Raw genomic sequence first — 12638 nt, 5'->3', positions numbered from 1 at the left:
GGGTAGCCACACCACAGAGACCCAACAAAAAAAGGCCACAGCAGCAAGAGACCCAGGCCGACCAAAGCCCAGCCACGCGCATGGTGGACCACCAACAGCAAGAGACGAACCACCCCCAAACCAAGGACCGGAGGGGAGAAGAAAACAAAAGCCACCAGACCCGAAGGCAATCAGGGGTAGAAGCAAAAGTAACCAGAGGGAACCCAGACCGGCAGGAGCTGCAAGAACGGGTGGAGGCACAGAAAAGGAAACCAGCACCCCACCCGAACAACAAAACGAAGGGCACCCAAGCCCCACCAGCAAGGAGAGGCAGGAGGGACATGGACCACAGCCGCCCACAGGATCCCCGGACGGGAACGCGATAGCAACGAGAGAGCCCAGGCAGGAGCAAGGCAAAACAGACCCCGGGGGCCACAGGAAACCACAGCAAAGTGCCCCCGTCAGCAAGGCCATCGAAGAGGACCAAGGCCAAGCCCCAAACAAGAAGGCAAACACCCACCAGGGGATCCAAGCACAAGAAAGCACCACGGACCCGGAAGGAAGTGGAATGCAGAACGAACGAACAACACAGCCCAGCGCAGAGGACAAGCAAAAAGCCCCAGCAACAGTCCACACGCAACAAGGGAGCCGCCGAGGCGAGCACCCGGTAGGCAAAACCAATCAACCCCGGGACACAAACTCAAGACCCTAGGAGGAAGAGCCCACAAGGCCACAGCAACGCAAACCAACCCCCAGGACCGCCCCAGCCGAAAAGCAGAGACCCAACAGGTACCGGAGAGAACACAGGGGCAAGGCCACAGGCAGCAAGCCACCAAAGGCGAGAAAGACAGAAGAGCCGGATGGAACGAGGCCGAGAAAGGTCATACCCCCAGGGATAAAACCCGAGCCGGAAGGACCCAGTACCCCCACCAGGGGCAAAGAAGAACAGGAGCCAATCCGCACAGGGAGCGTCGGGCCCCAACCGGGGAAGAGAACCGGGAAAACCAGCAGTCCCCAAGGGGCAACAAATAAAAACGTGGTAGGAGAAGAAACCACAAGCCGCAGGAGCAGAATCGGGAAGCACCCAGGCGAGCCCCACCGACAGGAGAAACATCCCGGCCAAGCCAACAAGCCCAGGCGCGAACCAGCACCCGGGACCCAGGCAGAGAAAGACCGAGGCAAGAGCCCCAAGAAGACCCCGCGAGGCAGGGGCAAAACCAAGCCAGGAAACGGCCAACAGAAGGCAGACGATACACCGCCAAAAACGGAACAACCGAAGCACGCCCCACAGGCAGAGAGGACGCCAACACCCGGGAAGGGGAGACCGGAACACAACGACCACTGGCTACACGGGCAGACAGGGCGGAAGGGGAGCCATCCCCAGAGGCAGGGGACACCCGGAACAGAACCAGGGACACCCGGAACCGCAGCCAAACGCCCTACCGAAAGGGACACCCACGGGAACAGGCGAAAGTGGGAAACCCCACAGAGCACCAGGACCACCCAGATGGGGAGGACCCCCAACGGACAGACCAGGCAAGCACCGACAGACAAGGCACAAGGAGCCCAAAACCGACCCCACGGAAGAACAGCAGCCGGGTAGACAACCCAGACCCGAACAGCCGGGGGGCCACACCAAACCAGACAAAGGGGGACAGTCACCCAAGGTAGGAGATCAACCACAGAGCCACAGCACGTGGTACCAGACCCACACAGCCAGAAAAGCAGGAAACCAGCGGCAAGGAACGCACGGATGAGGCCAGCACAAGGGAACAGGGACCAAATCCACTGGACACCATAGCACACCACGCCACTCCAGCGGAAAAACACCACCACCAGAGCCCACGGAAGGACGCAGGAGAAGTGAACACGCACCACAGGTACCAACCGAGAACCGTGACACCAGCCCCAAATGGAGTACGGGAGCGTGGGGGAACCCAACACCGCACACACAGGCAACGACGAGGAGGAAGGTGCAAGGGATGCCCACCGAGCCAAGGAGCAGGAGGAGGAGGGGACACCACCGTAGCGGCCCGAGGAAGGCAAGCCAAACTGCAACAACCGGAGCAGAACAGGGGCAAACAGAGGACCCACCCCCGCAGACAAGCCGCAACTCACAGTTCCCGAAAACCCCGAAGGCCACATCAACCAGGACCGGCCAAGGACAACATCGGGGAGCAGGCAGGTACAGGAGAACATAGGAAGGAAGGCGAAACCAGGGAACGGGAACACACAACTCACCGGGCGAAAAGCCCAACACCATGTCCACAGCACCAGGCACACCAAGGCGGGCTGCCAACCAGGAACCAACCAGCCCGCACCCGAGAAAAGACGAGAGCAGGGGCTACAGGGAGGAACGGCCGCAGGGCCAAGTCGGCGAGACAGACCGCCCTGGAAGGGACAAACACTGCGACAAGTAGAGAACCCAGGAACCCGACGAGCACGGACACCCAGCAGGAAACCGGGTACCGACGTCGAAATAGGCCCCAACCGCCCCGAAGGGAAAACCCATCCCAACACAGCAGAGAAAACGAGAGGATATCTGAACTCTGAGGGGTAAGACTAAATCAAAATGCGATCCAATGGAACAGAATCAATGGGAAGTGAAACCGTAACCTAGAGAGCAAGAGTCTCTGACCTCACCCAGGAGGCCACAGCGTCTCCAGCAAACAGAGACGATGAAAGACCAGGGATCGAACACCCCAGCCACAGAGTAAGAGTCAAAGACCCCAACCAGCAGGCGCTGCCACAGAAAACCTCAGTACTACGGAACGCCTCACGAAGTCGCGTGTCAACCCTGCGCAGGGGCCATGCTAAACTTCACAGTATCGCACCAAATGGTAGGATATGTGCCGCCGAAGCGCACTTCAGACGAAGGCACCCAGTCACACCGAAAAACCAGGAAAGTGAACCTCAAGCAGCAGGGCAAGAGACCAAGACCCCAACCAAGAGGCCAGAGCGACTCCTAACACACAGCGACAAGGACGTCCCATGCAGCCACAACGAAAAGAACAGGGAACCGAAAAGCAGAAGCAAAACGCTCAGAACCACAAGAGGACGAGCGCCACTACACAAACAAAAAAAGGCAACCGGAAACCCCGGAGGGAAAGGAGGAACCAACACAGAACACTCATCAGAGGAAGTGTTCCAGCCGTCCAACACCGGGCCAAAATGACCCGAAGAACAACGCAACCGTGGGGCCCCCACCCACAGCAGCTGCAAGGGAGGCAGCCCGGCAGCCGGACCCCCAACCAAAAAAAAAACAGCCCGAAGCAGAGCGCACAGAGCGCACAGAGACTGAAGCAGGACCGGGAGCAGGACCCGCCCTCGAGGAGGCGGACCAGAGAACTCCCGCTGGAAACCAGGAGGAGAAGGCAGCAGCCCAGACTCAGCCAACGGAGTCACAGACCCCCGTGAGAACCCCCGAGCAGACCCCGGATCGCCGAGGAACGCACTAGCCCTGGCACCCAAAGGTAAGCCCAGCCCGGGACAGCAGACCCGGCCAAACAAACACGCGCCCAACGGACAGGGAATCACAATGGGGGAGACCGGGACACGGGGGCGCGTCCGCAGGAATGGACGGAGGCCCACAGGTGGAGAGGACCATTGCCATGGGACTGAGGGGGATCCCCCTAGCGTCAGGCCAACCCTCCCCCCAATGACGAAGGCACCCTTCTCGATCGCATGTAGCGAAACGCAGGGCTGACAACAGGCAGCAACCCCACCCCCCCCTACCGCATCCAACTGAGACAGGTCGGGGCAGAGCATGCCGGGGAAAGAAAAACCCTACGGGCAGGCCGGCCAAGGCGACACACATGCGTCGAAGCCGGCCGCAGGGTATCAGGAAGCCCCGCGAGGCATGAGATGCAGGGAGCACAAGCGAGGAACCCCGGCAGCCGCACAGAGAACCAGGAGAGTAAGAGTCACAGGTCGAGGACTACGTGACAGCCCACAGCACACCACCCAAAACAAAAGCCCGCTAAAGCAGGGCACAAAGCAAGGAATGGAGAGGGTGCAGGGCAAAAACACTCCCAAGAGCCCACCAGCACCAGAAACTCGCTAGAGCAGAGCGTCGAAACCCAAAGGGACAGTGCGAGGGCTAGAAGGCAGGAGAACCAGAGAGCGAGCCCGCTGGAGCAGGGCCTCCCCCCCAGGGCACAGGGACCCGCTGGAGCAGGACCTAAGCCCAACTTACCTGATGAGACGCTCTGGAGAATCTGCAGTGCAGAACAAAAAAAACAGGCTGATGGGTTGGGCCGGCCCGCCTCTTATAGAGGTCATGGGTGTACTGGGTCGGCCATATTGGGAAGGGATGGGAGGCATGGGAGGCTGACTTTTTTGCTTTGGAGGGTTCTGGTGTGGAGCTGAAGCTCACTTTGCTAGTCATGTGGCGAGGAAGACTAACGAGGAGGTAATGGGTCACTAGAGGAGTGCAAGGGGAGTGACAGGGTATTTGCTGGAAGTATATGTATACTGACTGGGGAATTGAAGGTGTGAAAGACAAGTGTGTAGGTGGTTTGAGGACTGCATGCATAGTGGATATGCAGTTGAAGCAGTCCATGTGCTAAGGCCTGTCTCACTGCATGAGTACGTGGGTACTGACTGAATGATTAGAGTACTGCAAGGAGAGTGCCTGGGTGAATTTATAAGTGGTTGGGTTGTGGCGCAGTGAATGGATTAGTACATGGTGCTGAATGGGTCAATAGAGGAGTGCAAGGGGAGTGACAGGGTGTTTGCTGGAAGTGTATGGATACTGACTGGGGATTTGAAGGGGTGAAAGACAAGTGTGTAGGTGGTTAGAGGACTGCATGCATAGTGGATAGGGGTTTGACGCAGTCCATGTGCTAAGGCCTGGGTCACTGGATGAGTACCTGGGCACTGACTGAATGATGAGGGTATTGCAAGGAGAGTGCCTGGGTGAATTTATAAGTGTTTGGGTTTTCGCACAGTGAATAGATTAGTACATGGTGCTGAATGGGTCAATAGAGGAGTGCAAGGGGAGTGACAGGGTGTTTGCTGGAAATGTATGGATACTTACTGGGGAATTCAAGGTGTGAAAGACAAGTGTGTAGGTGGTTACAGGAATGCATGCATAGTGGATAGGCGTTTGAAGCACTCCATGCGCTAAGGCCTGGCTCAGTGCATGAGTACTTGGGTACTGACTGAATGATTAGAGTACTGCAAGGAGAGTGCCTGGGTGATTTTATAAGTGTTTGGGTTTTGGCGCAGTGAATGGATTAGTACATGGTGCTGAATGGGTCACTAGAGGAGTGCAAGGGGAGTGACAGGGTGTTTGCTGGAAGTGTATGTATACTGACTGGGGAATTGAAGGTGTGAAAGACAAGTGTGTAGGTGGTTAGAGGACTGCATGCATAGTGGATAGGCGTTTGAAGCAGTCCATGTGCTAAGGCCTGGCTCAGTGCATGAGTACTTGGTTACTGACTGAATGATTAGAGCACTGCAAGGAGAGTGCCTGGATGAATTTATAAGTGATTGGGTTTTGGCGCAGTGAATGGATTAGTAGATGGTGCTGAATGGGTCAGTAGAGGAGTACAAGGGGAGTCACAAGGTGTTTGCTGGAAGTGTATTTATACTGACTGTGGAATTGAAGGTTTGAAAGACAAGTGCTTAGGTGGTTAGAGGACTGCATGCATTGTGGATAGGCGTTTGAAGCAGTCCATGTGCTAAGACCTGGCTCACTGCATGAGTACTTGGGTACTGACTGAATGATTAAAGTACTCCAAGGAGAGTGCCTGGGTGAATTTATAAGTGGTTGGTTTTGGTGCATTGAATGGATTAGTACATGGTACTGAAGGGGTCACTAGAGGAGTGCAAGGAGATGGACAGGGTGTTTGCTGGAAGTGTATGGATACTGACTGGGAAATTGAAGGTGTGAAAGACAAGTGTGTAGGTGGTTAGAGGACTGCATGCATAGTGGATATGCGGTTGAAGCAGTCCATGTGCTAAGGTCTGGCTCAGTGCATGAGCACTTGGGTACTGACTGAATGAGTAGAGTACTGCAAGGAGAGTGCCTGAGTGAATTTATAGGTGGTTGGGTTTTGGCACAGTGAATGGATTAGTAGATGGTGCTGAATGGGTCACTAGAGGAGTGCAAGGGGAGTGACAGGGTGTTTGCTGGAAGTATATGTATACTGACTGGGGAATTGAAGGTGTGAAAGACAAGTGTGTAGGTGATTTGAGGACTGCATGCATAGTGGATTGGCGTTTGAAGCAGTCCATGTGCTAAGGCCTGGCTCACTGCATGAGTACTTGGGTACTGACTGAATGATTAGAGTACTGCAAGGAGAGTACCTGAGTGAATTCATAAGTGGTTGGGTTGTGGCGCAGTGAATGGATTAGTACATGGTGCTGAATGGGTCACTGGAGGAGTGCAAGGGGAGTGACAGGGTGTTTGCTGGAAGTGTATGGATACTGATTGGAGAATTGAAAGTGTGAAAGACAAGTGTGTCGGTGGTTAGAGGACTGCATGCATAGTGGATTGGCGTTTGAAGCAGTCCATGTGCTAATGCCTGGGTTACTGGATGAGTACTTGAGCCTTGACTGAATGATTAGGGTATTGCAAGGAGAGTGCCTGGGTTAATTTATTAGTGTTTTCTCGCAGTGCATGGATTAGTACATGGTGCTGAATGGGTCACTAGAGGAGTACAAGGAGAGGGACAGGGTGTTTGCTGGATGTGTATAGATACTGACCGGGGAATTGAAGGTGTGAAAGACAAGAATGTAGGTGGTTAGAGGACTGCATGCATAGTAGATAGGCATTTGAAGCAGTCCATGTGCTAAGGCCTGGCTCAGTGCATGAGTACTTGGGTACTGACTGAATGATTAGAGTACTGCAAGGAGAGTCCCTGGGTGAATTTGTAAGTGTTTGGGTTTTGGCGTAGTGAATGGATTAGTACATGGTGCTGAATGGGTCACTAGAGGAGGGCAAGGAGAGTGACAGGGTGTTTGCTGGAAGTGTATGGATACTGACTGGACAATTGAAAGTGTGAAAGACAAGTGTGTAGGTGGTTACAGGACTGCATGCATAGTGGATACGCGTTTGAAGCAGTCCATGTGCTAAAGCCTGGCTCACTGCATGAGTACATGGGTACTGACTGAATGATTAGAGTACTGCAAGGAGAGTGCCTGGGTGAATTTATAAGTGGTTCGGATTTGGTGCAGTGAATGGATTAGTACATGGTGCTGAATGGGTGACTGGAGGAGTGCAAGGGGAGTGACAGGGTGTTTGCTGGAAGTGTATGGATACTGACTGGGGAATTGAAGGTGTGAAAGACAAGTGTGTAGGTGGTTACAGAACTGCATGCATAGTGGATAGACATTTGAAGCAGTCCATGTGCTAAAGCCTGGCTCAGTAGATGAGTACTTGGGTACTGACTGAATGATTAGAGTACTGCAAGGAGAGTGCCTGGGTGAATTGATAAGTGGTTGGGTTTTGGCAAAGTAAATGGATTAGTACATGGTACTGAACGGGTGACTGGAGGAGTGTAAGGTGAGTTACAGGGTGCTTGCTGGGGTGTATAGATACTGACTAGGGAATTAAAGGTGTGAAAGACAAGTGTGTAGGTGGTTACAGGATTGCATGCATAGTGGATAGGCGTTTGAAGCAGTCCATGTGCTAAGGCCTGGCTCAGTGCATGAGTACTTGGTTACTGACTGAATGATTAGAGCACTGCAAGGAGAGTGCCTGGATGAATTTATAAGTGATTGGGTTTTGGCGCAGTGAATGGATTAGTAGATGGTGCTGAATGGGTCAGTAGAGGAGTACAAGGAGATGGACAGGGTGTTTGCTGGAAGTGTATGGATACTGAGTGGGAAATTGAAGGTGTGAAAGACAAGTGTGTAGGTGGTTAGAGGACTGCATGCATAGTGGATATGCGGTTGAAGCAGTCCATGTGCTAAGGTCTGGCTCAGTGCATGAGCACTTGGGTACTGACTGAATGAGTAGAGTACTGCAAGGAGAGTGCCTGAGTGAATTTATAGGTGGTTGGGTTTTGGCACAGTGAATGGATTAGTAGATGGTGCTGAATGGGTCACTAGAGGAGTGCAAGGGGAGTGACAGGGTGTTTGCTGGAAGTATATGTATACTGACTGGGGAATTGAAGGTGTGAAAGACAAGTGTGTAGGTGATTTGAGGACTGCATGCATAGTGGATTGGCGTTTGAAGCAGTCCATGTGCTAAGGCCTGGCTCACTGCATGAGTACTTGGGTACTGACTGAATGATTAGAGTACTGCAAGGAGAGTACCTGAGTGAATTCATAAGTGGTTGGGTTGTGGCGCAGTGAATGGATTAGTACATGGTGCTGAATGGGTCACTGGAGGAGTGCAAGGGGAGTGACAGGGTGTTTGCTGGAAGTGTATGGATACTGATTGGAGAATTGAAAGTGTGAAAGACAAGTGAGTACGTGGTTAGAGGACTGCATGCATAGTGGATAGGCGTTTGAAGCCGTCCATCTGCTAAGGCCTGGCTCAGTGCATGAGTACTTGGGTACTGACTGAATGATTAGAGTACTGCAAGGAGAGTCCCTGGGTGAATTTATAAGTGTTTGGGTTTTGGCGTAGTGAATGGATTAGTACATGGTGCTGAATGGGTCTCTAGAGGAGGGCAAGAAGAGTGACAGGGTGTTTGCTGGAAGTGTATGGATACTGACTGGGCAATTGAAAGTGTGAAAGACAAGTGTGTAGGTGGTTAGAGGACTGCATGCATAGTGGACATGCGGTTGAAGCAGTCCATGTGCTAAGGTCTGGCTCAGTGCATGAGCACTTGGGTACTGACTGAATGAGTAGAGTACTGCAAAGAGAGTGCCTGAGTGAATTTATAGGTGGTTGGGTTTAAGCACAGTGAATGGATTAGTAGATGGTGCTGAATGGGTCACTAGAGGAGTGCAAGGGGAGTGACAGGGTGTTTGCTGGAAGTATATGTATACTGACTGGGGAATTGAAGGTGTGAAAGACAAGTGTGTAGGTGATTTGAGGACTGCATGCATAGTGGATTGGCGTTTGAAGCAGTCCATGTGCTAAGGCCTGGCTCACTGCATGAGTACTTGGGTACTGACTGAATGATTAGAGTACTGCAAGGAGAGTGCCTGGGTGAATTTATAAGTGGTTGGGTTTTGGCGCAGTGAATGGATTAGTACATGGTGCTGAATGGGTCACTGGAGGAGTGCAAGGGGAGTGACAGGGTGTTTGCTGGAAGTGTATGGATACTGACTGTGGAATTGAAGGTGTGAAAGACAAGTGTGTCGGTGGTTAGAGGACTGCATGCATAGTGGATTGGCGTTTGAAGCAGTCCATGTGCTAATGCCTGGGTTACTGGATGAGTACTTGAGCCTTGACTGAATGATTAGGGTATTGCAAGGAGAGTGCCTGGGTGAATTTATTAGTGTTTTCTCGCAGTGCATGGATTAGTACATGGTGCTGAATGGGTCACTAGAGGAGTACAAGGAGAGGGACAGGGTGTTTGCTGGATGTGTATAGATACTGACCGGGGAATTGAAGGTGTGAAAGACAAGAATGTAGGTGGTTAGAGGACTGCATGCATAGTAGATAGGCATTTGAAGCAGTCCATGTGCTAAGGCCTGGCTCAGTGCATGAGTACTTGGGTACTGACTGAATGATTAGAGTACTGCAAGGAGAGTCCCTGGGTGAATTTGTAAGTGTTTGGGTTTTGGCGTAGTGAATGGATTAGTACATGGTGCTGAATGGGTCACTAGAGGAGGGCAAGGAGAGTGACAGGGTGTTTGCTGGAAGTGTATGGATACTGACTGGACAATTGAAAGTGTGAAAGACAAGTGTGTAGGTGGTTACAGGACTGCATGCATAGTGGATACGCGTTTGAAGCAGTCCATGTGCTAAAGCCTGGCTCACTGCATGAGTACATGGGTACTGACTGAATGATTAGAGTACTGCAAGGAGAGTGCCTGGGTGAATTTATAAGTGGTTCGGATTTGGTGCAGTGAATGGATTAGTACATGGTGCTGAATGGGTGACTGGAGGAGTGCAAGGGGAGTGACAGGGTGTTTGCTGGAAGTGTATGGATACTGACTGGGGAATTGAAGGTGTGAAAGACAAGTATGTAGGTGGTTACAGAACTGCATGCATAGTGGATAGACATTTGAAGCAGTCCATGTGCTAAAGCCTGGCTCAGTAGATGAGTACTTGGGTACTGACTGAATGATTAGAGTACTGCAAGGAGAGTGCCTGGGTGAATTGATAAGTGGTTGGGTTTTGGCAAAGTAAATGGATTAGTACATGGTACTGAACGGGTGACTGGAGGAGTGTAAGGTGAGTTACAGGGTGCTTGCTGGGGTGTATAGATACTGACTAGGGAATTAAAGGTGTGAAAGACAAGTGTGTAGGTGGTTACAGGATTGCATGCATAGTGGATAGGCGTTTGACGCAGTCCATGTGCTAAGGCCTGGCTCAGTGCATGAGTACTTGGTTACTGACTGAATGATTAGAGCACTGCAAGGAGAGTGCCTGGATGAATTTATAAGTGATTGGGTTTTGGCGCAGTGAATGGATTAGTAGATGGTGCTGAATGGGTCAGTAGAGGAGTACAAGGAGATGGACAGGGTGTTTGCTGGAAGTGTATGGATACTGAGTGGGAAATTGAAGGTGTGAAAGACAAGTGTGTAGGTGGTTAGAGGACTGCATGCATAGTGGATATGCGGTTGAAGCAGTCCATGTGCTAAGGTCTGGCTCAGTGCATGAGCACTTGGGTACTGACTGAATGAGTAGAGTACTGCAAAGAGAGTGCCTGAGTGAATTTATAGGTGGTTGGGTTTAAGCACAGTGAATGGATTAGTAGATGGTGCTGAATGGGTCACTAGAGGAGTGCAAGGGGAGTGACAGGGTGTTTGCTGGAAGTGTATTTATACTGACTGTGGAATTGAAGGTTTGAAAGACAAGTGCTTAGGTGGTTAGAGGACTGCATGCATTGTGGATAGGCGTTTGAAGCAGTCCATGTGCTAAGACCTGGCTCACTGCATGAGTACTTGGGTACTGACTGAATGATTAAAGTACTCCAAGGAGAGTGCCTGGGTGAATTTATAAGTGGTTGGTTTTGGTGCATTGAATGGATTAGTACATGGTACTGAAGGGGTCACTAGAGGAGTGCAAGGAGATGGACAGGGTGTTTGCTGGAAGTGTATGGATACTGACTGGGAAATTGAAGGTGTGAAAGACAAGTGTGTAGGTGGTTAGAGGACTGCATGCATAGTGGATATGCGGTTGAAGCAGTCCATGTGCTAAGGTCTGGCTCAGTGCATGAGCACTTGGGTACTGACTGAATGAGTAGAGTACTGCAAGGAGAGTGCCTGAGTGAATTTATAGGTGGTTGGGTTTTGGCACAGTGAATGGATTAGTAGATGGTGCTGAATGGGTCACTAGAGGAGTGCAAGGGGAGTGACAGGGTGTTTGCTGGAAGTATATGTATACTGACTGGGGAATTGAAGGTGTGAAAGACAAGTGTGTAGGTGATTTGAGGACTGCATGCATAGTGGATTGGCGTTTGAAGCAGTCCATGTGCTAAGGCCTGGCTCACTGCATGAGTACTTGGGTACTGACTGAATGATTAGAGTACTGCAAGGAGAGTACCTGAGTGAATTCATAAGTGGTTGGGTTGTGGCGCAGTGAATGGATTAGTACATGGTGCTGAATGGGTCACTGGAGGAGTGCAAGGGGAGTGACAGGGTGTTTGCTGGAAGTGTATGGATACTGATTGGAGAATTGAAAGTGTGAAAGACAAGTGTGTCGGTGGTTAGAGGACTGCATGCATAGTGGATTGGCGTTTGAAGCAGTCCATGTGCTAATGCCTGGGTTACTGGATGAGTACTTGAGCCTTGACTGAATGATTAGGGTATTGCAAGGAGAGTGCCTGGGTTAATTTATTAGTGTTTTCTCGCAGTGCATGGATTAGTACATGGTGCTGAATGGGTCACTAGAGGAGTACAAGGAGAGGGACAGGGTGTTTGCTGGATGTGTATAGATACTGACCGGGGAATTGAAGGTGTGAAAGACAAGAATGTAGGTGGTTAGAGGACTGCATGCATAGTAGATAGGCATTTGAAGCAGTCCATGTGCTAAGGCCTGGCTCAGTGCATGAGTACTTGGGTACTGACTGAATGATTAGAGTACTGCAAGGAGAGTCCCTGGGTGAATTTGTAAGTGTTTGGGTTTTGGCGTAGTGAATGGATTAGTACATGGTGCTGAATGGGTCACTAGAGGAGGGCAAGGAGAGTGACAGGGTGTTTGCTGGAAGTGTATGGATACTGACTGGACAATTGAAAGTGTGAAAGACAAGTGTGTAGGTGGTTACAGGACTGCATGCATAGTGGATACGCGTTTGAAGCAGTCCATGTGCTAAAGCCTGGCTCACTGCATGAGTACATGGGTACTGACTGAATGATTAGAGTACTGCAAGGAGAGTGCCTGGGTGAATTTATAAGTGGTTCGGATTTGGTGCAGTGAATGGATTAGTACATGGTGCTGAATGGGTGACTGGAGGAGTGCAAGGGGAGTGACAGGGTGTTTGCTGGAAGTGTATGGATACTGACTGGGGAATTGAAGGTGTGAAAGACAAGTGTGTAGGTGGTTACAGAACTGCATGCATAGTGGATAGACATTTGAAGCAGTCCAT

General features: G+C 51.3%; 1 non-coding gene across 1 annotated transcript; it reads right to left on the bottom strand.

Annotated features, from left to right (window-relative positions):
- Positions 1-2739: 2739 nt before the first annotated feature.
- On the bottom strand, positions 2740-2845 carry LOC146871085 (U6 spliceosomal RNA). The gene has a single exon (XR_014959984.1). It is a non-coding gene; the product is annotated as a U6 spliceosomal RNA (small nuclear RNA).
- Between the last annotated feature and the right edge of the window lie 9793 nt (positions 2846-12638).

Source organism: Triturus cristatus, chromosome 1_1, assembly GCF_964204655.1.
Source record: "Triturus cristatus chromosome 1_1, aTriCri1.1, whole genome shotgun sequence".
Lineage (NCBI taxonomy): Eukaryota > Metazoa > Chordata > Amphibia > Caudata > Salamandridae > Triturus > Triturus cristatus.
Note: the sequence above shows the minus strand (reverse complement) of the source record. Positions and strands in the feature narration are given on the sequence as shown.